This window comes from Pelodiscus sinensis, unplaced genomic scaffold (assembly GCF_049634645.1).
Source record: "Pelodiscus sinensis isolate JC-2024 unplaced genomic scaffold, ASM4963464v1 ctg56, whole genome shotgun sequence".
NCBI classification, from domain to species: Eukaryota; Metazoa; Chordata; order Testudines; family Trionychidae; genus Pelodiscus; species Pelodiscus sinensis.
Window position 1 is genome coordinate 754133 of NW_027465934.1, and position 26808 is coordinate 780940.

The 26808-nt window shown below is 51.2% G+C and overlaps 2 long non-coding RNA genes across 6 annotated transcripts; both read left to right on the forward strand.

Moving 5' to 3' along the window:
- Window positions 1-293: 293 nt before the first annotated feature.
- LOC142825183 (uncharacterized) lies at window positions 294-16341 on the forward strand. Its single transcript, XR_012899637.1, has 11 exons — window positions 294-505; window positions 806-1658; window positions 1959-2815; window positions 3116-3972; window positions 4273-5128; window positions 5429-6281; window positions 6582-7437; window positions 7734-8592; window positions 8893-9745; window positions 10046-10184; window positions 11115-16341. It is a non-coding gene; the product is annotated as an uncharacterized LOC142825183 (long non-coding RNA).
- Window positions 16342-20658: 4317 nt separating this feature from the next.
- LOC142825185 (uncharacterized) lies at window positions 20659-25643 on the forward strand. Of its 5 annotated transcripts, none has more exons than XR_012899641.1 (3): window positions 20659-21776; window positions 22298-24497; window positions 24680-25643. It is a non-coding gene; the product is annotated as an uncharacterized LOC142825185 (long non-coding RNA). The 5 variants fall into 5 exon arrangements; XR_012899643.1 differs by having other exon boundaries at window positions 22298-23917; window positions 24111-25643; XR_012899642.1 differs by having other exon boundaries at window positions 22298-22978; window positions 23167-25643.
- Window positions 25644-26808: the final 1165 nt, after the last annotated feature.

Sequence of the window (26808 nt, forward strand, 5' to 3'; positions counted from 1 at the left end):
TGGTAAGGTTTCTGACTGCCTCTTATGTGTTTCTCTCTCGTTGCTCTCTCGTATTGGCCAATACGTTCTGTCTAGCTGTTTCTGTCTGTGTCTTTGTCCTTGCTCTGCTTCTGCCGTGTCCTTGTGCAGCACACTTGCAGGCATTCTAGGTGAGCATCTTCAAGGGTTAAGAGCTCAGGAGCCAACGGGAATTCTGCAGGTACGCCAGTCGCGCAAGGGAGAGCGGTGGTGCGTCATGGCTGACTGACTCAATGTTCTTGTAGAGGCCCCGATACATAGGCGAGAGGGGGGGAAAGGGCTAAAGGATAGAATTCCCACAGCCACAGACCTTAGTGAGTGAGAGCTCACGCTGGGCTTTTTCGGCCACCCTTGCAGAGGAATCAGTGCGGGGCCGTGGGCTGAGAAGATACCGTCCGAGATGGACTTGAGCTGCCTGGACCTGATTCTCGGAACACGTGAAGGGTCCTCAGCGATCGGCCTTCCCATGGATCTGTGTGAGTAAGAGGTGCGTGCTTTGAAATCTTCAAGCGTCCTGGCAGTATGTTTCTTCTGAGGCAGAGAGCTTCTTGCTGGGGCACGGAGCCTGGTGGCTTGGGGACTGGTGAAGGGGCAGTAGGCGGTTCAACAGAGCGTGGATAGAGATTCAAGGCCTCCGTTCTCTCCGCTTTCTTGGAGTGGCAGCGGGAGGGGGTGGCCGATGGTGGGAGGCTGCGGTGCGATGGTGGGAGGAGAAGCGATGCCGCGTCCTTGCGGACTGAAAAGCTAAGTTGTTTGTTTGTTTTTTCCCCTCTGCTGTGTTCGGTAGCGAGCGATAAGAAGTCAACCCTCCCGGTGTCCTCCCGTCTCGGGATGGAACGGAAACGAGAACAGCGAGCTCGGGAGCTTGGTCGAAGCGAGGCGAGAACCGTCCGGCTGGGAGCGGAGCAGCCATCGCTTACCGGGAGATAAGTGTCGGGTCTCGAAATCTGTCAGCTTACGGCTCACTCGGGTCTAGGAAGGGAAGTCACGTTTGCTTAGACAGCGAGTCCGAGCGGAGGTTCCCGAGGAGCTTCCTTGGTAGTGGGAGAAACAGGGCTTCCGTTTGTCAGGGGTGCTGGTTTCTCTGGAACACGGTGTCCTTCTCAGCAGACGCTTGGCTCAAGGAGGAAGACACAAGGTGGTAAGGTTTCTGACTGCCTCTTATGTGTTTCTCTCTCGTTGCTCTCTCGTATTGGCCAATACGTTCTAACTGTTTCTGTCTGTGTCTTTGTCCTTGCTCTGCTTCTGCCGTGTCCTTGTGCAGCACACTTGCAGGCATTCCAGGTGAGCATCTTCAAGGGTTAAGAGCTCAGGAGCCAACGGGAATTCTGCAGGTACGCCAGTCGCGCAAGGGAGAGCGGTGGTGCGTCATGGCTGACTGACTCAATGTTCTTGTAGAGGGCCCGATACATAGGCGAGAGGGGGGGAAAGGGCTAAAGGATAGAATTCCCACAGCCACAGACCTTAGTGAGTGAGAGCTCACGCTGGGCTTTTTCGGCCACCCTTGCAGAGGAATCAGTGCGGGGCCGTGGGCTGAGAAGATACCGTCCGAGATGGAGTTGAGCTGCCTGGACGTGATTCTCGGAACACGTGAAGGGTCCTCAGCGATCGGCCTTCCCATGGATCTGTGTGAGTAAGAGGTGCGTGCTTTGAAATCTTCAAGCATCCTGGCAGTATGTTTCTTCTGAGGCAGAGAGCTTCTTGCTGGGGCACGGAGCCTGGTGGCTTGGGGACTGGTGAAGGGGCAGTAGGCGGTTCAACAGAGCGTGGATAGAGATTCAAGGCCTCCGTTCTCTCCGCGTTCTTGGAGTGGCAGCGGGAGGGGGTGGCCGATGGTGGGAGGCTGCGGTGCGATGGTGGGAGGAGGAGCGATGCCGCGTCCTTGCGGACTGAAAAGCTAAGTTGTTTGTTTGTTTTTTCCCCTCTGCTGTGTTCGGTAGCGAGCGATAAGAAGTCAACCCTCCCGGTGTCCTCCCGTCTGGGGATGGAACGGAAACGAGAACAGCGAGCTCGGGAGCTTGGTCGAAGCGAGGCGAGAACCGTCCGGCTGGGAGCGGAGCAGCCATCGCTTACCGGGAGATAAGTGTCGGGTCTCGAAATCTGTCAGCTTACGGCTCACTCGGGTCTAGGAAGGGAAGTCACGTTTGCTTAGACAGCGAGTCCGAGCGGAGGTTCCCGAGGAGCTTCCTTGGTAGTGGGAGAAACAGGGCTTCCGTTTGTCAGGGGTGCTGGTTTCTCTGGAACACGGTGTCCTTCTCAGCAGACGCTTGGCTCGAGGAGGAAGACGCAAGGTGGTAAGGTTTCTGACTGCCTCTTATGTGTTTCTCTCTCGTTGCTCTCTCGTATTGGCCAATACGTTCTGTCTAGCTGTTTCTGTCTGTGTCTTTGTCCTTGCTCTGCTTCTGCCGTGTCCTTGTGCAGCACACTTGCAGGCATTCCAGGTGAGCATCTTCAAGGGTTAAGAGCTCAGGAGCCAACGGGAATTCTGCAGGTACGCCAGTCGCGCAAGGGAGAGCGGTGGTGCGTCATGGCTGACTGACTCAATGTTCTTGTAGAGGGCCCGATACATAGGCGAGAGGGGGGGAAAGGGCTAAAGGATAGAATTCCCACAGCCACAGACCTTAGTGAGTGAGAGCTCACGCTGGGCTTTTTCGGCCACCCTTGCAGAGGAATCAGTGCGGGGCCGTGGGCTGAGAAGATACCGTCCGAGATGGAGTTGAGCTGCCTGGACGTGATTCTCGGAACACGTGAAGGGTCCTCAGCGATCGGCCTTCCCATGGATCTGTGTGAGTAAGAGGTGCGTGCTTTGAAATCTTCAAGCATCCTGGCAGTATGTTTCTTCTGAGGCAGAGAGCTTCTTGCTGGGGCACGGAGCCTGGTGGCTTGGGGACTGGTGAAGGGGCAGTAGGCGGTTCAACAGAGCGTGGATAGAGATTCAAGGCCTCCGTTCTCTCCGCGTTCTTGGAGTGGCAGCGGGAGGGGGTGGCCGATGGTGGGAGGCTGCGGTGCGATGGTGGGAGGAGGAGCGATGCCGCGTCCTTGCGGACTGAAAAGCTAAGTTGTTTGTTTGTTTTTTCCCCTCTGCTGTGTTCGGTAGCGAGCGATAAGAAGTCAACCCTCCCGGTGTCCTCCCGTCTGGGGATGGAACGGAAACGAGAACAGCGAGCTCGGGAGCTTGGTCGAAGCGAGGCGAGAACCGTCCGGCTGGGAGCGGAGCAGCCATCGCTTACCGGGAGATAAGTGTCGGGTCTCGAAATCTGTCAGCTTACGGCTCACTCGGGTCTAGGAAGGGAAGTCACGTTTGCTTAGACAGCGAGTCCGAGCGGAGGTTCCCGAGGAGCTTCCTTGGTAGTGGGAGAAACAGGGCTTCCGTTTGTCAGGGGTGCTGGTTTCTCTGGAACACGGTGTCCTTCTCAGCAGACGCTTGGCTCGAGGAGGAAGACGCAAGGTGGTAAGGTTTCTGACTGCCTCTTATGTGTTTCTCTCTCGTTGCTCTCTCGTATTGGCCAATACGTTCTGTCTAGCTGTTTCTGTCTGTGTCTTTGTCCTTGCTCTGCTTCTGCCGTGTCCTTGTGCAGCACACTTGCAGGCATTCCAGGTGAGCATCTTCAAGGGTTAAGAGCTCAGGAGCCAACGGGAATTCTGCAGGTACGCCAGTCGCGCAAGGGAGAGCGGTGGTGCGTCATGGCTGACTGACTCAATGTTCTTGTAGAGGGCCCGATACATAGGCGAGAGGGGGGGAAAGGGCTAAAGGATAGAATTCCCACAGCCACAGACCTTAGTGAGTGAGAGCTCACGCTGGGCTTTTTCGGCCACCCTTGCAGAGGAATCAGTGCGGGGCCGTGGGCTGAGAAGAAATAGTCTGAGATGGAGTTGAGCTGCCTGGACGTGATTCTTGGAACACGTGAAGGGTCCTCAGCGATCGGCCTTCCCATGGATCTGTGTGAGTAAGAGGTGCGTGCTTTGAAATCTTCAAGCATCCTGGCAGTATGTTTCTTCTGAGGCAGAGAGCTTCTTGCTGGGGCACGGAGCCTGGTGGCTTGGGGACTGGTGAAGGGGCAGTAGGCAGTTCAACAGAGCGTGGATAGAGATTCAAGGCCTCCGTTCTCTCCGCGTTCTTGGAGTGGCAGCGGGAGGGGGTGGCCGATGGTGGGAGGCTGCGGTGCGATGGTGGGAGGAGGAGCGATGCCGCGTCCTTGCGGACTGAAAAGCTAAGTTGTTTGTTTGTTTTTTCCCCTCTGCTGTGTTCGGTAGCGAGCGATAAGAAGTCAACCCTCCCGGTGTCCTCCCGTCTGGGGATGGAACGGAAACGAGAACAGCGAGCTCGGGAGCTTGGTCGAAGCGAGGCGAGGACCGTCCGGCTGGGAGCGGAGCAGCCATCGCTTACCGGGAGATAAGTGTCGGGTCTCGAAATCTGTCAGCTTACGGCTCACTCGGGTCTAGGAAGGGAAGTCACGTTTGCTTAGACAGCGAGTCCGAGCGGAGGTTCCCGAGGAGCTTCCTTGGTAGTGGGAGAAACAGGGCTTCCGTTTGTCAGGGGTGCTGGTTTCTCTGGAACACGGTGTCCTTCTCAGCAGACGCTTGGCTCGAGGAGGAAGACGCAAGGTGGTAAGGTTTCTGACTGCCTCTTATGTGTTTCTCTCTCGTTGCTCTCTCGTATTGGCCAATACGTTCTGTCTAGCTGTTTCTGTCTGTGTCTTTGTCCTTGCTCTGCTTCTGCCGTGTCCTTGTACAGCACACTTGCAGGCATTCCAGGTGAGCATCTTCAAGGGTTAAGGGCTCAGGAGCCAACGGGAATTCTGCAGGTACGCCAGTCGCGCAAGGGAGAGCGGTGCTGCGTCATGGCTGACTGACTCAGTGTTCTTGTAGAGGGCCCGATACATAGGCGAGAGGAGGGAAAGGGCTAAAGGATAGAATTCCCACAGCCACAGACCTTAGGGAGTGATAGCTAACGCTGGGCTTTTTTGGCAACCCTTGCAGAGGAATCAGTGCGGGGCCGTGGGCTGAGAAGATACCGTCCGAGATGGACTTGAGCTGCCTGGACCTGATTCTCGGAACACGTGAAGGGTCCTCAGCGATCGGCCTTCCCATGGATCTGTGTGAGTAAGAGGTGCGTGCTTTGAAATCTTCAAGCGTCCTGGCAGTATGTTTCTTCTGAGGCAGAGAGCTTCTTGCTGGGGCACGGAGCCTGGTGGCTTGGGGACTGGTGAAGGGGCAGTAGGCGGTTCAACAGAGCGTGGATAGAGATTCAAGGCCTCCGTTCTCTCCGCTTTCTTGGAGTGGCAGCGGGAGGGGGTGGCCGATGGTGGGAGGCTGCGGTGCGATGGTGGGAGGAGAAGCGATGCCGCGTCCTTGCGGACTGAAAAGCTAAGTTGTTTGTTTGTTTTTTCCCCTCTGCTGTGTTCGGTAGCGAGCGATAAGAAGTCAACCCTCCCGGTGTCCTCCCGTCTCGGGATGGAACGGAAACGAGAACAGCGAGCTCGGGAGCTTGGTCGAAGCGAGGCGAGAACCGTCCGGCTGGGAGCGGAGCAGCCATCGCTTACCGGGAGATAAGTGTCGGGTCTCGAAATCTGTCAGCTTACGGCTCACTCGGGTCTAGGAAGGGAAGTCACGTTTGCTTAGACAGCGAGTCCGAGCGGAGGTTCCCGAGGAGCTTCCTTGGTAGTGGGAGAAACAGGGCTTCCGTTTGTCAGGGGTGCTGGTTTCTCTGGAACACGGTGTCCTTCTCAGCAGACGCTTGGCTCAAGGAGGAAGACACAAGGTGGTAAGGTTTCTGACTGCCTCTTATGTGTTTCTCTCTCGTTGCTCTCTCGTATTGGCCAATACGTTCTAACTGTTTCTGTCTGTGTCTTTGTCCTTGCTCTGCTTCTGCCGTGTCCTTGTGCAGCACACTTGCAGGCATTCCAGGTGAGCATCTTCAAGGGTTAAGAGCTCAGGAGCCAACGGGAATTCTGCAGGTACGCCAGTCGCGCAAGGGAGAGCGGTGGTGCGTCATGGCTGACTGACTCAATGTTCTTGTAGAGGGCCCGATACATAGGCGAGAGGGGGGGAAAGGGCTAAAGGATAGAATTCCCACAGCCACAGACCTTAGTGAGTGAGAGCTCACGCTGGGCTTTTTCGGCCACCCTTGCAGAGGAATCAGTGCGGGGCCGTGGGCTGAGAAGATACCGTCCGAGATGGAGTTGAGCTGCCTGGACGTGATTCTCGGAACACGTGAAGGGTCCTCAGCGATCGGCCTTCCCATGGATCTGTGTGAGTAAGAGGTGCATGCTTTGAAATCTTCAAGCATCCTGGCAGTATGTTTCTTCTGAGGCAGAGAGCTTCTTGCTGGGGCACGGAGCCTGGTGGCTTGGGGACTGGTGAAGGGGCAGTAGGCGGTTCAACAGAGCGTGGATAGAGATTCAAGGCCTCCGTTCTCTCCGCGTTCTTGGAGTGGCAGCGGGAGGGGGTGGCCGATGGTGGGAGGCTGCGGTGCGATGGTGGGAGGAGGAGCGATGCCGCGTCCTTGCGGACTGAAAAGCTAAGTTGTTTGTTTGTTTTTTCCCCTCTGCTGTGTTCGGTAGCGAGCGATAAGAAGTCAACCCTCCCGGTGTCCTCCCGTCTGGGGATGGAACGGAAACGAGAACAGCGAGCTCGGGAGCTTGGTCGAAGCGAGGCGAGGACCGTCCGGCTGGGAGCGGAGCAGCCATCGCTTACCGGGAGATAAGTGTCGGGTCTCGAAATCTGTCAGCTTACGGCTCACTCGGGTCTAGGAAGGGAAGTCACGTTTGCTTAGACAGCGAGTCCGAGCGGAGGTTCCCGAGGAGCTTCCTTGGTAGTGGGAGAAACAGGGCTTCCGTTTGTCAGGGGTGCTGGTTTCTCTGGAACACGGTGTCCTTCTCAGCAGACGCTTGGCTCGAGGAGGAAGACGCAAGGTGGTAAGGTTTCTGACTGCCTCTTATGTGTTTCTCTCTCGTTGCTCTCTCGTATTGGCCAATACGTTCTGTCTAGCTGTTTCTGTCTGTGTCTTTGTCCTTGCTCTGCTTCTGCCGTGTCCTTGTACAGCACACTTGCAGGCATTCCAGGTGAGCATCTTCAAGGGTTAAGGGCTCAGGAGCCAACGGGAATTCTGCAGGTACGCCAGTCGCGCAAGGGAGAGCGGTGCTGCGTCATGGCTGACTGACTCAGTGTTCTTGTAGAGGGCCCGATACATAGGCGAGAGGGGGGAAAGGGCTAAAGGATAGAATTCCCACAGCCACAGACCTTAGGGAGTGATAGCTAACGCTGGGCTTTTTCGGCAACCCTTGCAGAGGAATCAGTGCGTGTCTATTGGCGGAGAAGAAATAGTCTGAGATGGATTTGAGCTGCCTGGACGTGATTCTTGGAACACGTGAAGGGTCCTCAGCGTTCGGCCTTCCCATGGCTCTGTGTGAGTAAGAGGTGCGTGCTTTGAAATCTTCAAGCGTCCTGGCAGTATGTTTCTTCTGAGGCAGAGAGCTTCCTGCTGGGGCACGGAGCCTGGTGGCTTGGGGATTGGTGAAGGGGCAGTAGGCGGTTCAACAGAGCGTGGATAGAGATTCAAGGCCTCCTTTCACTCCCCGTTCCTGTAGTGGCAACGGGAGGTGGTGGCCGATGGTGGGAGGCTGCGGTGCGATGGTGGGAGGAGGAGCGATGCCGCGTCCTTGCGGACTGGAACGCTAAGTTGTTTGTTTGTTCCCCTCTGCTGTGTTCGGTAGCGAGCGATAAGAAGTCAACCCTCCCGGTTTCCTCCCGTCTGGGGATGGAACGGAAACGAGAACAGCGAGCTCGGGAGCTTGTTCGAAGCGAGGCGAGAACCGTCCGGCTGGGAGCGGAGCAGCCATCGCTTACTGGGTGATAAGTGTCGGGTCTGGAAATCTCTCGGCTTACGGCCCACTCGGGTCTAGGAAGGGAAGTCACACTTGCTTAGACAGCGAGTCCGAGCGGAGGTTCCCAAGGTGCTTCTTTGGTAGCTCCCGTTTGTCAGGCCTTCCGTTTGTCAGGGGTGCTGGTTTCTCTGGAACACGGTGTCCTTCTCAGCAGATGCTTGGCTCGAGGAGGAAGACGCAAGGTGGTAAGGTTTCTGACTGCCTCTTATGTGTTTCTCTCTTGTTGCTCTCTCGTATTGGCCAATACGTTCTGTCTGTTTGTTTCTGTCTGTGTCTTTGTCCTTGCTCTGCTTCTGCCGTGTCCTTGTACAGCACACTTGCAGGCATTCCAGGTGAGCATCTTTAAGGGTTAAGAGCTCAGGAGCCAACGGGAATTCTGTAGGTACGCCAGTCGCGCAAGGGAGAGCGGTGGTGCGTCATGGCTGACTGACTCAGTGTTCTTGTAGAGGGCCCGATACATAGGCGAGAGGGGGGGAAAGGGCTAAAGGATAGAATTCCCACAGCCACAGACCTTAGTGAGTGAGAGCTCACTCTGGGCTTTTTCGGCCACCCTTGCAGAGGAATCAGTGCGGGGCCGTGGGCTGAGAAGATACCGTCCGAGATGGACTTGAGCTGCCTGGACCTGATTCTCGGAACACGTGAAGGGTCCTCAGCGATCGGCCTTCCCATGGATCTGTGTGAGTAAGAGGTGCGTGCTTTGAAATCTTCAAGCATCCTGGCAGTATGTTTCTTCTGAGGCAGAGAGCTTCTTGCTGGGGCACGGAGCCTGGTGGCTTGGGGACTGGTGAAGGGGCAGTAGGCGGTTCAACAGAGCGTGGATAGAGATTCAAGGCCTCCGTTCTCTCCGCTTTCTTGGAGTGGCAGCGGGAGGGGGTGGCCGATGGTGGGAGGCTGCGGTGCGATGGTGGGAGGAGAAGCGATGCCGCGTCCTTGCGGACTGAAAAGCTAAGTTGTTTGTTTGTTTTTTCCCCTCTGCTGTGTTCGGTAGCGAGCGATAAGAAGTCAACCCTCCCGGTGTCCTCCCGTCTCGGGATGGAACGGAAACGAGAACAGCGAGCTCGGGAGCTTGGTCGAAGCGAGGCGAGAACCGTCCGGCTGGGAGCGGAGCAGCCATCGCTTACCGGGAGATAAGTGTCGGGTCTCGAAATCTGTCAGCTTACGGCTCACTCGGGTCTAGGAAGGGAAGTCACGTTTGCTTAGACAGCGAGTCCGAGCGGAGGTTCCCGAGGAGCTTCCTTGGTAGTGGGAGAAACAGGGCTTCCGTTTGTCAGGGGTGCTGGTTTCTCTGGAACACGGTGTCCTTCTCAGCAGACGCTTGGCTCAAGGAGGAAGACACAAGGTGGTAAGGTTTCTGACTGCCTCTTATGTGTTTCTCTCTCGTTGCTCTCTCGTATTGGCCAATACGTTCTAACTGTTTCTGTCTGTGTCTTTGTCCTTGCTCTGCTTCTGCCGTGTCCTTGTGCAGCACACTTGCAGGCATTCCAGGTGAGCATCTTCAAGGGTTAAGAGCTCAGGAGCCAACGGGAATTCTGCAGGTACGCCAGTCGCGCAAGGGAGAGCGGTGGTGCGTCATGGCTGACTGACTCAATGTTCTTGTAGAGGGCCCGATACATAGGCGAGAGGGGGGGAAAGGGCTAAAGGATAGAATTCCCACAGCCACAGACCTTAGTGAGTGAGAGCTCACGCTGGGCTTTTTCGGCCACCCTTGCAGAGGAATCAGTGCGGGGCCGTGGGCTGAGAAGATACCGTCCGAGATGGAGTTGAGCTGCCTGGACGTGATTCTCGGAACACGTGAAGGGTCCTCAGCGATCGGCCTTCCCATGGATCTGTGTGAGTAAGAGGTGCGTGCTTTGAAATCTTCAAGCATCCTGGCAGTATGTTTCTTCTGAGGCAGAGAGCTTCTTGCTGGGGCACGGAGCCTGGTGGCTTGGGGACTGGTGAAGGGGCAGTAGGCGGTTCAACAGAGCGTGGATAGAGATTCAAGGCCTCCGTTCTCTCCGCTTTCTTGGAGTGGCAGCGGGAGGGGGTGGCCGATGGTGGGAGGCTGCGGTGCGATGGTGGGAGGAGAAGCGATGCCGCGTCCTTGCGGACTGAAACGCTAAGTTGTTTGTTTGTTTTTTCTCCTCTGCTGTGTTCGGTAGCGAACGATAAGAAGTCTACCCTCCCGGTGTCCTCCCGTCTGGGGATGGAACGGAAACGAGAACAACGAGCTCGGGAGCTTGGTCGAAGCGAGGCGAGGACCATCCGGCTGGGAGCGGAGCAGCCATTGCTGACAGGGAGGTAAGTGTCAGGTCTGGAAATCTCTCGGCTTACGGCCCACTCGGGTCTAGGAAGGGATGTCATGTTTGCTTAGACAGCGAGTCCGAACGGAGGTTCCACTTCCGCAGTACATTTCAACTTCCCCCTCACACAACGTGCACCCCCACCAGTGCTTTTCCCTATTCCATACCCCGTATTCCTGGTGTCCGTCAGTTTCCCTTCTTCTCTCCACAGACTCAGAGCAACCTGCACCCCCAGAGCATCCCTCCATTCATGTTTCCATCAGCCCCTCTTTTTCCTCCCTAGAACACTCCCCATCCCACACTCTATCCCTATCCCTATCTTTCCCCCATCTATAGGACCCTTCAGCCCCGTTTCTTCCCTTCCCAACCCACAGTCCCTCCCCCCACACTCCCATCCCGCCTGCCATGTGACCCCCATTACTACCTTCCCCCCAGCCCTCCTTCCGCATGTAAGGACTTCCTCAACCACTCTCCTCTTCCTCCTCAGCAAGCCCCCATCCCATGCCATCCCACACTCCAGACCCTTCCAATCCATGCTTCCATCCATTGGGTCCCACCCCCCTTCTCTTCCTTTCTACACCCACATCCCATGGCAACCTGCACTCCTAACGCTGCCCTTCCTCCATCCATGCCTACACCCATACACGGTATGCGTGCTTTATTTTGTTTTGATAAACAACAGCAATCTCTCAACTGTAAAAGCTAGATTTTAATAAAACAAATGTAGTTTGTGTAATTTCTAACAGCAGGAGGGGAGCGGGAGAAGTTGTGCGTATGTTACTCCTCATTGAGGGGATGGGCAAACGTATGAGCTTACATTGTAGTGATTTCTCTCCCGCGTCAGATATTATTATTTTGGGTGTACTTTCTGGAGGGGAACTGCAATTGAGTGCTGGACGATTTTCTAGCTAAGCCTTACTGTACAAAGCTGTTTGCAGACTCTGTGTTTCTACACTTGGTGCGTCCCAACCTGCGTGGGCTCCCAGAGGCCAGAGAGCCTAAGTCAGCAAAACAGGGAGAGGCAGGCAAGGCTAGTGGAGCAAGTAGTCTCAGTGAAATCCCACCACATCCGGTGGCATCCCAGAAGGAGGACCAAACCCATCAGAAGCTGGGCCTTTGAGAAAAGGTCTCTCCATGTACTGGGTAAGCTTGGAGGCCTTTCAAGGCGTACCTGCTCCCGGCAGTGCACTTACTCCGTTACAGAAATGCTAACAGTGACAGTCGGTGAATGGGATGTTAGCGTATAGTCGTGTATACGATTAACTGATAAGCCTGGGCTTATCGGTTAATCCTGACAACTACACACGCTTCCCTCCCCCTTGCTGTCTCTAATACAGAGTCAGCAAGGGCTGGGGGGAGGTGAGAGCCTGTGTGCGTGGGGAGCTGGCTTTTAAGTCATAGCCCCAGAAGCACCAGATCCCGCGGAGCTACGTGCTCCGTATCCATCGGTGCACTTCTGATACTGATAAGAACATAAGAATGGCTATACTGGGTCAGACCAAAAGGCCATCTAGCCCAGTAGCCTGTCTGCCAACAGTGGCCAGTGCCAGATGCCCCGGGGGGGGGTGGACCGAAGACAATGATCAAGCAATTTGTCTCCTGCCATCCATCTCCAGCCTTTGACAAAGAGAGGCCAGGGGCACCATTTCTTCCTTCCCCCAGGCTAATAGCCTTTTATGGATGTAACCTCCATGAATTTATCTAGTTTTTTTTAAAACTCTGTTATAGTCCTAGCCTTCACAGCATCCTCTGGCAAGGAGTTCCACAGGTTGACTATGTGCTGTGAGAAGAACTACTTTCGCTTATTAGTTTTAAGCCTGCTACCCATTAATTTCATTTGGTGTCCTCTAGTTCTTATATTATGGGAACAAGTAAAGAACTTTTCTATATTCACCTCCTCCACACCACTCATGATTTTATAGACCTCTGTCATATCCCCCTCAGTCTCCTCTTTTCTAAGCTGAAAAGTCCCAGTCTCTTTAGCCTCTCTTCATATGGGACCTGCTCCAAACCCCTAATCATTGTAGTTGCCCTTTTCTGAACCCTTTCCAAGGCCAAAATATCTTTTTTGAGGTGAGGAGACCACATCTGTACACAGTACTGAAGATATGGCGTACCATAGTTTTATACTTCCCCTACTCCTTCTTCCCCTGGCTTCCCCCTCCCAGGTTTCCACCTCCCCTCTCCCACCACCTTTTCCCAGTCTCCCCAGAGGTTAATCCCCACCCCTCAGTTTTCAAAAATAGAAACTCTCTTTATTTAACAACACATGTGCCATTTATTTTTTACATCAGGAAGGGGGCTAGGGAAGGGTAAGTGGAAGGAGGTTAGGGAGGAATGGGGCATGAGCCCCCGATGGGGAGGACTGGGGTGGCTCTGCGGGCTCCTCGGGGTGGAAGGTCTCCTGCAGGGCCTCCTGGATCCTGACAGCCTCCCAATTGATCCCCTTGGATGACAGCCTGCGGCAAGTGCAGCCGGGCTGATGGCCAAGTGCTTTGATGTGCCTCCAAGACAGGACTGCTTTGCTGTCCCTCATCGAGGTAGACAAGCAAGTGGGGAACCCTGAGAACTGTCTGTCCGGGGTGGGGGTCGGGTTCCTTTAAGCACAACCCTTGGCTAGCAGCTCCACACACGTAAGTCCTAACCTGATGCCCTGCAGGCACTGGTTCTGGCCAGCCTTAACTTCGGTTCAGGGTCCACTCAATGTGGATATGCTATTTCGAATTAGCAAAATGCTAATTCGAATTAGTTTTTAGGTCTAGATGCACTAATTTGAATTAGCTTAGTTTGAATTAACTAATTTGAATTAAGTTAGTTCCAATTAGTGCTGCAGTGTAGACATACCCTAAGGGTGTGTCTACACTATACCATTTTTCTGGAATAAGGGACATTATTCTGGCAGAACAACAGTAGCATCCACACAGCAATTGCGTTATTTCAAAAGAAAATTGAAACAATGGAGGGCTTATTCCTCACGGAATGAGGTTTACCAGTGTCGGAAAAACGCCTCTTCTGAAAAAGCTTTTTCAGCAGCGGGTGAGCGAGTGGACGCTCCACTGCTGCTATGTCAAAATAGCACCTCATTCTAAAGTTAGTCCTTTCCAGTGCATCCTGGGGTGCTAAATCGAGATAGAGCGTCCACACTACCAGGAAGCCTCAAAATTAGTCTGAGATAAGCTCCCCTAATGTAGATGTGCTATTTCCAAAATCAGCTTTTCCAGAAGATATCTTCCAGAATAGCTTTCTCCGAATGAAACTTGCAGTGAAGACATACCCTTAGGGTATGTTTACACTGCAGGCTTATTTCGAAAAGCACTTAGCGATTTCAAACTAAAGCTCCACACTGATTGGATGCAGAATTGCATTTAAGGCCACTCAGAACCACTTCAGGCAGGGCTTCGGGTCAGCAATTACTTCTGGGAGCTGCTGCTTGAGGCTATCTGAGACCCTTTCACCTGGCAGGGCAGGCTCGTGGGCCCATCCCACTCACCCTGGGAGCGGCCAAACAGCCAACATAGACCCCCCCCAGGGATGGAGCTGGCTCCCACATTAGGAAGGCAGGAGAAGGGACCCACTGAAGGCAGGGAGACAGAGTGGGATCTCCAGTGAACTCAGGGATAGGGCAGGGATTTGTCTGGGGAGCACAGAATGGTGGGCTTGATCCCACCCCCCTCTGCCCACACCATCAGTGGCTGGGCAGACAACACCATCTGCCTCAGGGATGGGCCTAGGTCCTGTGTTAGAGAAGTGGGATAAGGGACCCTCTGAAGGTAGCAAAGTGACACCCCCCCCTCCCCTGTACAACCATTTCTTGGGTGCTTCTCCTTTCCCTGGAGGGACAGCAAAGCCTTTGGTCTGACTGCTCCGGTTGCCTTTGTGGACACCTCAGCTTGCCAGACGTGAAGCTAGAGCTGCCTCTGGGCACTCGACGGCTGTTAGCTATCGTGCTGCAGTTTCTACAGGCTGCCGTCCTGGCCATGCAGAAACGCAACCACCAGCTGATTGTCCGGGAGCGCAGCTTTTCCAGCTGCACCACACTGTGCACCGCCGCTTCTTGCGCTGGAGACTAGTTCTGACTGGTGGGACCGGCTCGACATGGAGCTCTGGGATGACCAACAGCGGCTCCAGAATTTCTGCACGAGGAAGAAGACCTTCCTGGAGCTGTGTTCCTGGCTCTCCCTTGCCCTCACACGATGGGACACGCACGCGACCCACATTCCCCTCTGGAGAAGCGGGTCACCATTGCCGTGTGGAAGGTCACCACGCCGGACAGCTACTGATGTGTCGGGAATCAGTTTGGTGTGGAAAAGTCGACCGTCAGGGCCCACGTCATGCAGGCGTGGCGCTTTCCAGCTAAGGTCCCGGAAGAGGGGTGTGAAGTGCTGGAATGGGGAATCCTAGGGAAAGGGTGGTTGGGGGTGATGGAGAAGCCCCTTTCCCAGGCAATTTTTCAGTCCCACCCTCACACAGCCCTGCCAGGGATAGGCTACGTAGGGGGTGGCTCCTGATATGTGTGGGCAGGGAAGGGGTGGGCTGGGGGACCTGCACAGGGCTCAGGCACCCCAGTGATTCTCTGTTTGTTGGTCTCCTGCTACAGGTGATGCGCTGTGATGGTGTGTCGGGGAGCCCCCAACCCTGCACCCCCATCCACAGCCAGATGTGTCTCTTGGCCAGCCAGTAGAGTTAAAGGGTTTATTTCTTCTCAGCGACGCAGCATAGCATAGGAGAGATGTTAACACAGGAGCGAGGACAGACAGCTTTATTCCTCTCGAGGGGAAGGGGCTTCACTCCCTTTCTTGGTCTAAAACATCCTCACTCCACCTAGCCCAGCCGAGACTAACTCAACTCCCAGGCCCTACCCCCCCAGCCTGATGGCCGACCCCGCCTCTCTTCTTTTGTGTCACCCTCTGGGCCTTGTTATCTGCTCAGGCTGAGACTTAGGTGTCTGGGGCTAATACACATGAGGAGTGACTCATTGGGAATCACACATAACACAGCCAGGAGGGAACACTGGGTTACAAAGTAGACAGCACCTGCACTATGTCACATGCGGGCCATCGACACCATCCAGCTGCTCAGAGTCATCCACCTCAGCAACACGGCAACACAGAACTGTGTGGTAGTGATATTATTGACGGCATCCACATCCCTGCCCAAGCGCTGACTACGCCGACTACCAGGCATCTATGTATATAAACCACGAGGTTACTTCTCCATGGTCCCACAGGCCCTCTCAACCACCGTGGGCAGTTTACCGACATTTTCTTAGGCTGGTCGAGGAAGACACGTGACGCTTACATCTTCTGCGACTCCAGAGTCTTCCAGAAGCTGGAGGCAGGCAGTTTATTCCCTGACCTCATCATCAGCGTGCGGGATGTGTACATGCAACTGTGCATTGTGGGGGATGTGACCTACACTCTGTTGCCCTGGCTCACGAAGCTTTACACCGGACACCTTGACCCTAGCAAGGAATGCTTCAATTCCCGGCTTGGCTGGGCCTGCCCTGTAGTGGAGGGTGCCTTTGGGTGTCTCAAGGTGAGGTAAATATATGGAGCTATAAATAGGTATAGCTCCATATATTTATTTATATTAATCTCATAGACCTGAAAGGGACCTTGATAGGTCAGTGAATCCAGTCCCCTGCCCTCGTGGCAGGACCAAGTACCATCCCTGACAGATTTGCTCCAAATCCCTAAATGGCGTCCTCAAGGATTGAATTCACAACCCTGGGTTTAGCAGATCAATGCTCAAACCGCTTGTCACCCGGCTGGATGTTGGGGAATGAAACATTCCCCCAAGTTGTGGCCAGTGTTCTGTGCTCTACAATATTTGTGATCCGAAGGGGGAGGTGTTCCTCCTGGGCGGGGGGTGGGGGAGCAAATGCAGGCTAGGTCAGCAGGCTCTTTGAACAGCTGTGCACAGCTGCCATCCAGCAGGCTCATTAGGTGGGGGTGCACATCCGGGAGCCCCTGAGGGAAAGTTTCTCACGAGGACCCCAGTGACACGCTCCCCAGGACCTCCCCACTAGGGGCCTGTGCCTTGCCCCTCTTTGCCTTTCCTTTCTTAATCCTCCCCCTCCTCCCCTGCAGAGACAATAAAACTGACATTGACCCCAAATAAAAAACACACCCAGTTTATTGTTTCCAAAAAACAAAGTAACTGGAGACGGGCTGGGGAAAGAATCTGGGAGAGGAAAGTGGGTGGAGGGAGAACCTTTGAGGGTGAAGGAGGGGTAAAGAGAGTCTCAGAGTTCTACAGAGTACTTGAAATAAGATACACAATTTGTATAGCCCAATCTCAATGCTATTTCAAAATGGCTTATTTCATCATTTGGCGCCGTCTACGTGTGATGCCAAATTTCAAAATAAGGTGCTCTAAGAAAATGTCCCTTTCGCCTCATAGAATGATATTTACAGGGACTTTGGAATAATGAATCCAAAAAAACCAAGTTTGCTGTGAAGATGAGGGATTGATATTTTGGGATTCTTGGGTATATGGAAATAGCAGTGCAGTGTAGCTGTAATGTTTGGCTATGGTCACACTGGGGAATTAAGGTATTTTGGGTATTTTCAAATAAAGTATTTGAAAATATTTTTCAAAATAGTGTGTTCCCACAACAGGGAAGCATCAAAATTTGTGACAGGTAGGCACCCTTAGTAAGGACATGCTACTTTAACTCAAAGTATGTCTACACTACACACTTATTTTGGCAGGTTATATTCTGAAATAGATGTTTTAGAATATGCTATTTTGAAATAGCATTTCCCCATTACAGAGAAGCCTTGTAATTACTCTGAGGCAGGATGTGCTACCTTGAGTTAGAGCCCCAGGAAACACTAGAGCATAATTACTTTAATGGCCCTAGGAATGAGCTATTTGTAAATAGTGACAGTGGAGCATACACAATATTGCTATTTAGAAATAGCAATTTCAACAATGGCATTATTCTGGAACAATAAACTCTCATGTCACAAAAAATAAGAAGCCTGTTATTCTGAAATACGTTCAAAATAACAGGCTTCCCCTCTGGATGCTCACGTTCCCACTTTTCTAAAGTGATGTCTTATAGACGTGCTGTTAGTTACTCTCCAGTGCTTCCTGGGACTCCATTTTGAGTGACTGTGGGGAGTACTTACTTTGTTATACAGCACAAGCCTTACATTGAAATAACAATCTTTTATAAGATCATCTGAGCATATACACTGAATCCATGTCAATTTAAAACAGGAAATATTATAAGGTTAGAAATGCCCGATTCCGAAATACCTGCCCTTAGCCGAGCAACAGTGACACTCGGTGGTCACCGGCGGTAATGCACGTGTAATTCCGTAGCGCCTCCACAGTGACACTCGGTGGTCATTGCAGGTAATGCACGTATAATTCTGTAGCGCCTCCACAGTGACACTCGGTGGTCATTGCCGGTAATGCACGTATAATTCTGCAGCGCCTCCACAGTGCCACTCGGTGGTCATTGCCGGTAATGCACGTATAATTCTGCAGCGCCTCCACAGTGCCACTCGGTGGTCATTGCCGGTAATGCACGTATAATTCTACAGCGCCTCCACAGTGCCACTCGGTGGTTATTGCAGGTAATGCACGTATAATTCTGTAGCGCCTCCACAGTGACACTCGGTGGTCATTGCAGGTAATGCACGTATAATTCTGCAGCGCCTCCACAGTGACACTCGGTGGCCATTTGCGGTATCTAGACTGTGTACATTGGCACAGGAGGGCTTTTTCCCAAGCGGGAGCATCACTGTTCTTGCGCAAGAACATGGACAATCTTATAGTAGATCGTCAGTGTTCTTGTGCAAATTCTCGCAGCCAGTTTAGACAGCTGCCAAGATTTTGTGCAAAAGCGGCCACTTTTGCGCAAAATCTTGCCAGTCTATATGCACCTTTAGGCTACGTCTAGACTGGCATGATTGTCCGGAAATGCTTTTAATGGAAAAATTTTCCGTTAAAGCATTCTTGCCAATCTAGATGTTCTGTTCTGAAAATGCCTTTTATGCAAAAAGTGCTTTTGTGGAAAAGCATCTGTCCCAATCTAGATGCGCTTTTCTGCAAAAAAGCCCCAATCGCCATTTTCGTGTTCGGGGCTCTTTTGCAGAAAACAAATCTGAGCTGTCTTCACTGGCCCTTTTGCTCAAAAGGGAGCAGAATAGTATTTCTGCAAGAAGCACTGATTTCTTACAGTAGGAAGTCAGTGCTTTTGTGGAAATTCAAGCGGCCAGTATAGACAGCTGGCAAGTTTTTCTGGAAAAGCCGCTGATTTTTCTAGAAAAACTGGCCAGTCTAGACACAGCTCTGGGGAATAGTTATTTCACAATAACAGGCCAATTCACGCTCACTCAATTTGTCCCGTGTCTGTTGCTAGTTGTCCTCCACGTACACTCAGTTTCCTCAGACTGGACCTCGGGTTTGGGCAAGAGTAAGGGGTGTGGCTCTGGGTGAGATTTTTGAGGTGTGTGGGTTGGGCAGGGTTTTGTGGTGTGGGAAGGGGTGAGGGGTTTTGTGTTTACCTCCACTGTCTCGGGCCCATGGGACATTTGAAATGGAATGGCTCCTAGGTAATTGCTACCTTTGTCCTTTACCAGTGGTGCTGGTGTGTGTGGGTGTGGGTGTGTGTAGGGCTGGGTTGCCTTTAGAACTGAGCACTCTCCTAGCAGCTGCTGCTCCATACTTGGCCACCCATGTTCTAATTTGTGTCAGGATTGAGGTCTGAGACCTTTGTGTATGAAAATTAAGTATTGGGGGAGGCAGTGGGGTCTAGAGGAGATGGGGGGAGGGAGCCTGAAAGGAAGCGTTGGCCAGTGCCGAACCTCACATCATCAGAGTACAAGTTCTCACAGGTTGCCATTTGCCCATCATATTGGCTCTGGGGGGCATGGTGGGTTTCTTGTTTGTATCAGATGGCCTGGCAGTATAACGGGGAACGACGCCCCCCCCTTCATCTTTAGAATGAGGCAGCGTGTATCCTCTCTGGCACCAGCCAAGTAATGTTTCCTACACTCTGCATATACTCCAGTTCAAACACCCTCTTCACTACATCTAAAGTAGCTATTTCAGCACCCAGTAGCTATGTACGCCCTGAGAAACCCTATTTCAGGTTCCTAAAAGGAAAACCTTGCCCCCAGAAAGGGGGGTGACTGTAGCCTCACCTGGTCACAGAGTTTGAGTCTGTGGAGATTAGTATTTGTTAGGAGAACAGATGATAAATGCTTCAGCACGAGCTGCTCTTGCCGCTGCTAATGTAGAAATGAAGTAAAGGGAGTCTGTGGCCTATGAGTCTGCATTTATACCTTCCTTTGGCCTGCAAGGCATGCTGGGATATTGAGGGGCGGAGCTTATGGTAGCATTTAAGCTGGGCATCTAGGCCCAGGGAGTCATTCAGCTTTGGGTTGCTTTGAGGAGGTGTACTCCTACGATCATGGTGAGTGTTGATATTGGGTAACGCTGGGCTGTATTTTTGGTTAAAGTACCATTCTTCTGTTCTCATTTTTGTATTGTGATTTAATTGCATTTTATGTTATTTGTAGTGTATTTAATGCATGTGGGAAGATGATACAGGGAATTGTTTCCAATAGCCATTCTGCAAAACACACATCATTAGCATCGATAGGATTTCTAGAGTGTCTGCTGCAGAAGCATAGCAATTTTCTGGCTGAGTTAGGCAGGGGCTGCTCTGAGACTACTGTAATGTGTAATGCAAGTTCTCTCTGCTAACTTCAGCTATATTTTTTTCCTTTTTTTTCACGTTCAGTCATCTAAAGCCCCACGAGTACAATGAATCAATCAGGTTTGCAGTTGGGTTTTATTTGCATTTGCAAGTATCGTCCAATTTTGTACGGATCGGTGTTGTCATTTTTCAAGACGTGTGAATATTTTTATGCATTTTTCTCGTAGTGCCGTAGGTCCGTGAGTCCTCGACTACCAAGGGGAACAAGACATCGAGAGGGGAAATGCCTGTCAAATTGTCCTAGTTAAGTATCTGCCAAAGGGTTTGATGACAAAAAGCATTCCTGCAGTCGCGTCTTCTTGTTTTTGTACAGAAGCTCTCTAAATGGTGACTGTCGCTAACGGGAGTAGGATAGGCATGCGGGTGGAAGGTCATTGTAGGAAGGGACCATGCATTTCCTCTGGAGGAAAGGGTGTTTCTGGGCCAGTGACCCATCTGTAGCTAGAGATGCTCCACTCTCAGTTTCCTGTCTGTTACACTGCACTGGGCTTGCATAATCGGTCACCGCTACTTTTTTCTTTCATCCTCTTCCGGGTGTCGGTTTTCTGCAGAGCACGAGAGCATCTTAGTTAACGATGGGCTACTGTGGTAGCGAGAGAGGGAGGATCAGCAGGAGTATGTAGAAGCATAGCCATTTTCCGTGTCCTCAAAAGCGATCGAGGGGGAGAGGGTGCGGCAGCGGGGCACGGGGAGTGTACTTTGTAAAAGAAATGTCTTTTGTTAATGAAGCAGTAGGTGGTTGAAGTTTGCTCATGGCCAAGAACGGTACCGGATGCGGATGCCGGTCGTCATGTTCCACGGAGGATCGTGACCATTCATTCATTCGTCCGGGAAGACGTCACTGACCGAGGGACGACGACGTACGAGAGCGATGGCGTGTAGACAAAGGAAAAGAAGACCTCGAGAGCAGGAGGGGACATCAAAGTTAAGTGTCTTTCCGAGAGTCGGACGGTCAGAAGGATTTGTGAGGCTGAGGTTCATTGTTTAGGAACGGAAGTCCTGTCACACGTGGCTATTGTCAAGAGGGATGGGAGCGGGGGGGGGTCGTCATACGGAGGAGGTGAGTATTTTTCCCGAGAGAGCGATGTGCATGTTGTAGTAAAAACTAAGTGTGCTTCTTCCCCTCCATTGCTTAAGCTTGAAACAGCAGGTATCATTTAGCCGATTGCGTATGTCTTAGAAGCTGCTAAACTTTCTGCCAGGGAACTGAGTAAACTTGCAGTGACCAATCACATTGCGACACGCTGACCAGAAGGAATGTGAAATCTATAAAAGTTTCAGCTCAGGCAATGCTCGAGGTCGACCTTGCTTTGAGCACCGAGCTCCTTGGCCCAATTTGTTTGCAAACAATAAAATAGCGTTGGACCCAGCCTGAAAGCGTGACTCTCTTCTTGACGCAAATTGAACTAGCCTGCAGGGGACGAAACTAGCAATTTATGCAACAATGTCACTAGAGATGCACTGGGTTTGCAGAAGCGATCACCACTATCTCTGTCTTTGGTTCTATATGCAGTTGTGGTTTTCTGAGGCAGATGCGAGCGTCCTAGCTAGCGAGAGGCCCCAGCGGGGTGGGAAATGTGGAGGGCTACGTTCAGGAAGTAAGTTGCATCTTTGTCATAGATACAAATGCGTCAGGGGGGTCTCGGGCTCTCGGTTATTTTAGCAAACGGAGAGCGTTAACATAGCATCGTTGCTTTTAGCGATAATGCGGAATTTGTTGTTGACGTGCCACAGGAGGATTCGAGTACAGAGCCGAGGGAACGAGACACGGCGAGTCCATCCCATTCGGTCCACGCGGTTTGCAGCAATGGAGACGCAAGCAGAAGCGGCATAACTGGTGGCGTCCGTGAGGTAAGTGTTAAGTTAGAGCTTTGAGTGCAGCCTCGACGATAGGAACGTGGCCTTTGCCGCATTAGGTGAGGCGGGCTAATTGCGAAAGGGTTCTCAACTTATGTAATTAGCCAACTCGGATGCCATTTTTCCACGCCCGTCGTCGCGTCTAAGGTGGCGTGCCGTCGTCGGGTCATCAGCGTGGTCGTTGTCCCGTACGATCGAACGTGTCGAGTTTTGTCATTTTCTTCGAACGGATCGCAGATGTGCGATATAGGCGTGGAGATTCGTCGGTATTATCGGCAGCATGGGAATAACGGCGAGGAGGGCTGTGTGGAACGTGCGTGGGGGGGGGATCATCGTGATACTAGCGTGGCGAGGGGTCTCGTGACATGCGATTCTCGATGTAGTTATTTAAGGGTTTGTGGGGGAATGGGACAGAGTCATGTTGAAATAGATGCCATTTCCATAAATGTAACTGGCTTACAATAGTCTTTAACGCACAGGCTGTTTGTCACGTTCAATTTTTGTTATCGTTGTAGGTTCTGCCTCCAGAAGATATCTAATTTGGAAAACCAGCGATGCAGTGGGCGAGCGGGGGAATTTTTTCCCTCATGGAAGTGGATTTGATTTTACATTTGCAAGTTAAGTACGGCCATCGATCGGGATGTTTGTTTGTCGCACGCGCTCTGCGTTTCACTTGGGGAAACATGGTTCACCGGGCGCACGTCACTGGGAAAATTCACGTGGGTTTTTTGGAAGCAAAGGTTTGCATTTGTTGTATGTGCCTTAAACGTGAGAATTGTTTTCCATTTCCATAGGAAGCGTTCCCCGTCGGTGCGATGTCAAGATTTTGCCATGACCGGAGAAGAGTTTGGTGTGTCTTTGCCGGTTTGGAAGATGAAGAGTTTGCATAAGATTCGCTTTCAGATTTGCAAGTTAAGTACGGTCCCGATGGGGTTTTGTTTGTTGTGCGCGCTCTGCCTTTCACTTGGGAAATGTGGTTCACCGGGTGCATGTCACTGGGAAAATTCACATACATAACGTAGCACGTGTGTGTTTTGGAAGCGAAGGTTTGTGTTTGTACGTGCCTTAACTGTGAGAATTGTTTTTCATTTCCATAGGAAGCGTTCTGGGTCGGTGCACTCTGAAGATTTGTCTGTGAGCGAAGAAGAGTTTGACTCGTCTTTGCCAGTTTGGAAGATTTGCTTTCCGCTTCTCAAGTTAAGTACGGTCCCGATCAGGGGTTTTGTTTGTTGTGCGCGCTCTGCATTTCACTTGGGAAATGTGGTTCACCGGGTGCATGTCACTGGGAAAATTCACATACATAACATAGCACGTGTGTGTTTTGGAAGTGAAGGTTTGCGTTTGTATGTGCCTTAACTGTGAGAATTGTTTTTCATTTCAATAGGAAGCGTTCTTCATTGTCACGGTCTGAAGATTTCTCTGAACGGAGAAGAGTTTCGTGTGATTTTGCCATTTTTGAAGATGTAGAGTTTACATAGGATTCGATTTCACATTCTCAAGTTAAGTACGGTTCTTGATCAGCGGTTGGATTTTGTCGTGCATGCTGAGTTTCAGTTGAGCAATGTGGTTCATCGGGTGCATGTCACTTGGGGAAATTCACCTGCGCTATGTTGCACATATGTGCGTTTTTGAAGCTGAGGTAGTTTGTGTTTGTCGTGTGTGCCTTAACCGTGAGAATTGTTTTTCATTTCCATAGGAAGCGTTCCCCGTCGGTGTGATATCAAGATTTTGCCATGACCGGAGAAGAGTTTGGCGTGTGTTTGCCGGTTTGGAAGATGAAGAGATTGCATCGGATTCGCTTTCAGATTTGCAAGTTAAGTATGGTCCCGATCAGGGGTTTGGTTTTGGGGTGTGTGTGTGTGTGTGTGTGCGCTCTGCATTTCACTTGGGAAATGTGGTTCAGTGGGTGCATGTCACTGGGGAAATTCACATACATAACGTAGCACGTGTGTGTTTTGGAAGTGAAGGTTTGTGTTTGTACGTGCCTTAACTGTGAGAATTGTTTTTCATTTCAATAGGAAGTGTTCTTCATCGTCACGATCTGAAGATTTCTCTGTGAGCGGAGAAGAGTTCCGTGTGATTTTGCCATTTTTGAAGATGTAGAGTTTACATAGGATTTCATTTCACATTCTCAAGTTAAGTATGGTTCTCGATCAGCGGTTGGATTTTGTCGTGTGTGCTCTGAGTTTAGCAATGTGGTTCACTGGGTGCATGTCACTTGGGGAAATTCACCTGCGCTATGTTGCACATATGCACGTTTTCGAAGCCGAGGTAGTTTGCATTTGTCGTGTGTGCCTTAACCGTGAGAATTGTTTTTCATTTTCATAGGAAGCGTTCCCTGTCGGTGTGCCCTAAAGATTTCTCCGTAAGCGGAGAAGAGTTTGGCTCGTCTTTGCCAGTTCGGAAGATTTGCTTTCAGATTCTCAAGTTAAGTACGGTCCTCGATCAGGAGTTTTGTTGTGTTTTTGTATTTCACTGGGTGCATGTCGCTGGGGAAGTTTACCTGTGCTAGATTGTATAGAGCCCTTTTGCAAGCTGAGGTGGTTTGTGTTTTGTTGTACAGGCCTTAACTGTATGAATTGTTTTTCATTTCCATAGGAAGCGTTCTCCATCGGTACCATCTGAAGATTTCTCCATTATCAGAGAACAGTTTGGTGTGTCTTTGCCGGTTTTGAAGATGTAGAGTTTGCATCGGATTTGCTTTCAGATTTCCAAGTTAAGTATGGTTCTGATCAGGGGTTGTGCGAGCTGTGCATTTTGCTCGGGAAAATGTATTTCACCGGGTGCATGTCACTGGGGAAATTCACTTGCACTACACCGTATATGTGTGTGTTTTGGAAGCGGCTCGAGTTTGTCGTACGGGCATTAACCGTGACAATTGTTTTGTCTTTCTCTAGGAAGTCTTCCTCTTTGGTGCGATCTGAACATTTCTACGTGGCCGGAGAAGAATTTGGCATGCCTTTGTTTGGAAGATGTGGAGTTTGTGTATTTCTTGCTTTGTGATTTGCAGTGTCCTCTTGTCTTGATGGCTAGTACCAAAGTTCTGAGTTGGCATTGTTAATATTTTCACAGTCCCAATTGGTAGATATGTCAAGTTCATGTACCAAAAAGCCAAAATTAATGAAGTTGGTGGTTATTTTGTGCGTTTTAGCCATCAAAGTAATGAGAGGGCACTGTAATGTGCAGTATGTGTTTTTTGTTTTGGAGTGTTTTATTATTTGATGTATTGTTCGGCATTTGAAGTGTTTTGGAGTGCTGTATCATTTGATGTATTGTCTTGCATTTGAAGTGTATTGGAGTGCTGTATCATTTGATGTATTGTCATGCATTTGAAGTGTATTGTAAGTGCTGTATTTCTAAGAGTGTAAGGTGTAGTTTGAGTCTTGGTGAGATGACTCATTTTGTCATCCAAGTCATAAAGTACATCATCACTGCAGTGATGATAAACCCTGATGCAGTGCAGTCAAACAGCCGCAAGGCTGACTTTTTTTCAACTGTCAGCCTTCTGGCTGTTTCGCTGCACTGCACCAGGGTTGGGACTGTCCCGGACAGTCTTTGACTTAACTTTTTTGACAAGACGGTGCTAAGGAGGAACCATGCCGGCCGTTTGCCAGGCGACACGTGGTCGACTCTGGATCACAAAGGCTAGAGATGTGGGCCAAGATATTGTAGAGGAGAGGTTTTGATATGAGAAGGTATTGCTTGCAGTGTATGTTCACCATGTCATGTAAGAGTCTGAAAATGGAACATTATTATCGTTCATGTCATAGACTTGTCCAGTATTGGTCACAGTCCAAAATGTGTAAGCTGTTGCTGTAAAAGGAAGCCATTTGGTGCCAAATAAACTTGATGTGAAATCCTGTTGTGGTGTCATTCTCTGTAGCCTGGAAAGACCTGAGCCTGGGTCTGTAGAAAAGGTGGTTTGTAGACCCAGCAAAACCTATCTTGGGCTTTAGGGTTTGGGCTTTAGGGTTTGGGCTTTAGGGTTTGGGCTTTAGGGTTTGGGCTTTAGGGTTTGGGCTTTAGGGTTTGGGCTTTAGGGTTTGGGCTTTAGGGTTTGGGCTTTAGGGTTTGGGCTTTAGGGTTTGGGCTTTAGGGTTTGGGCTTTAGGGTTTGGGCTTTAGGGTTTGGGCTTTAGGGTTTGGGCTTTAGGGTTTGGGCTTTAGGGTTTGGGCTTTAGGGTTTGGGCTTTAGGGTTTGGGCTTTAGGGTTTGGGCTTTAGGGTTTGGGCTTTAGGGTTTGGGCTTTAGGGTTTGGGCTTTAGGGTTTGGGCTTTAGGGTTTGGGCTTTAGGGTTTGGGCTTTAGGGTTTGGGCTTTAGGGTTTGGGCTTTAGGGTTTGGGCTTTAGGGTTTGGGCTTTAGGGTTTGGGCTTTAGGGTTTGGGCTTTAGGGTTTGGGCTTTAGGGTTTGGGCTTTAGGGTTTGGGCTTTAGGGTTTGGGCTTTAGGGTTTGGGCTTTAGGGTTTGGGCTTTAGGGTTTGGGCTTTAGGGTTTGGGCTTTAGGGTTTGGGCTTTAGGGTTTGGGCTTTAGGGTTTGGGCTTTAGGGTTTGGGCTTTAGGGTTTGGGCTTTAGGGTTTGGGCTTTAGGGTTTGGGCTTTAGGGTTTGGGCTTTAGGGTTTGGGCTTTAGGGTTTGGGCTTTAGGGTTTGGGCTTTAGGGTTTGGGCTTTAGGGTTTGGGCTTTAGGGTTTGGGCTTTAGGGTTTGGGCTTTAGGGTTTGGGCTTTAGGGTTTGGGCTTTAGGGTTTGGGCTTTAGGGTTTGGGCTTTAGGGTTTGGGCTTTAGGGTTTGGGCTTTAGGGTTTGGGCTTTAGGGTTTGGGCTTTAGGGTTTGGGCTTTAGGGTTTGGGCTTTAGGGTTTGGGCTTTAGGGTTTGGGCTTTAGGGTTTGGGCTTTAGGGTTTGGGCTTTAGGGTTTGGGCTTTAGGGTTTGGGCTTTAGGGTTTGGGCTTTAGGGTTTGGGCTTTAGGGTTTGGGCTTTAGGGTTTGGGCTTTAGGGTTTGGGCTTTAGGGTTTGGGCTTTAGGGTTTG